The 1,395-nt window shown below is 35.1% G+C and overlaps 1 protein-coding gene across 3 annotated transcripts in view; it reads right to left on the bottom strand.

Moving 5' to 3' along the window:
• The window catches only part of LOC102672186 (tetraspanin-12-like), a 21,552-nt gene extending 20,626 nt beyond the window's left edge, over nt 1-926 (bottom strand). Inside the window, exon 1 of one of the 3 annotated variants that reach the window (XM_031514961.1) lies at nt 831-926. The gene's annotated coding sequence lies outside the window, so the exon portion shown is untranslated. The remainder of the gene's footprint in view (nt 1-830) is intronic. The other 2 variants (XM_031514960.1, XM_006609295.2) reach the window with 2 other exon arrangements.
• Nucleotides 927-1,395: the final 469 nt, after the last annotated feature.

The following is a 1,395-nucleotide window of genomic DNA, read 5'->3' as shown; positions in this document are numbered from 1 at the left end:
AAAAAAAAAAACCAATTCCAAAAAAAAAAAAAAAAAAAGAAATTTCGCGATGAATCGGAAAGAATTTCCTAAAAGGAGAGTACGACGAGATGACGAGATGAAAATGTATGGAGGGTACGTACGTAAGCGAAGTCCGATTACAGAATCGCGCGCGAATTCCTCCTCTCTTTTCCCTTCGTCTACCTAGATTTTCTCGTCGAATTCGATTCGCATTATGCGCGCGTAGGACGCGCTGACGAACATAATCGCATTAAGGTCGCGACAAATTTCGACGCTGCCTCGAGATGCTTGTTGCGTGGCGAGATGCGTCAACGCAATCAGAAAATCCGTGTTACCATCGAAATTTCCAGGTAACGTTTGAAAAACTTTCGAGGCGAGGCTTATTCTTATCGTATCGATACAATTTGCGAGAATTTTTGCCGAGAATGAACTTTCAAAGAGTGTTATTCGAACGTAAAGAATATCTGCGTTAACATCGAAATTTTGATCCAAGAGGACGTAAGAGGATTACATCGAGGAAGCAAAAATTTAAGCTTATTACTCTCGATATACTCTCGTTTATCTGTATCGAGGTAATTTTTGTCGAGAAGGATATTATTTAAATATAAGAAAAATTTTATGGAACAATAATAAATTATTAAATCGTATCGTATCGAATGGAAGTGAAATGCTATTTATTTAAATAATATAAAATAGCCAAGATAATCTTATATTGCGCAGTTATCGTTATTATAAAACCTACAATATTATATTATATATTACGTTACACGAATACATGAGTTATAAACACGTAACATTGTAAACACTTATACTACGCTTCCAACGCTTACCTTCTCTGTTTTCGTTTTCTGGGAGGTCCTCCTTCCCGCGGCACATTCTCTCCCGACACTTACAACGCCACGCGCAAAATCAGACTGAGCCACGTGTCACGCGTGCGTCTGGTTACCGCTAAGGCCCGCTACGTCTCGTGCGCGAAAGAGATGCGCGTTAGTCGAGCGACTTGGGCCCGAGTTTAATTTTAATGTGACTTCGATTTAAAGACGATGTACATCGTGTACGTATTATTCGATCTTTAAATATTGTCTTCAGTCAAATTTTAAAAAATTGTAAAAGAATTATAAAAAAATTTTCACAAAATCACGAGTAATTTTCTAATCGAATTTTATACAAGAAGTTATATAATATTAATATATAAATATATATGAAATATTTGTGCTCGAAGATGATTAATTTTTAAAATTTAATGCATAAAGGATAATAAAGATACAAGCTTGTATATTGTAAATTTCCCAAGTTTAAAAGCTGAAATTTAAAAGCTCGTTATATTCGATACGCTTAAATGGAAAGTTTATCGTATTTTCAGGTTAAAAGCATTGAATCGTAGATAGAAATAAC

This window comes from Apis dorsata, unplaced genomic scaffold (genome assembly GCF_000469605.1).
Source record: "Apis dorsata unplaced genomic scaffold, Apis dorsata 1.3 scaffold_52, whole genome shotgun sequence".
NCBI classification, from domain to species: Eukaryota; Metazoa; Arthropoda; class Insecta; order Hymenoptera; family Apidae; genus Apis; species Apis dorsata.
This window is presented reverse-complemented; position numbering and strand designations above follow the sequence as displayed.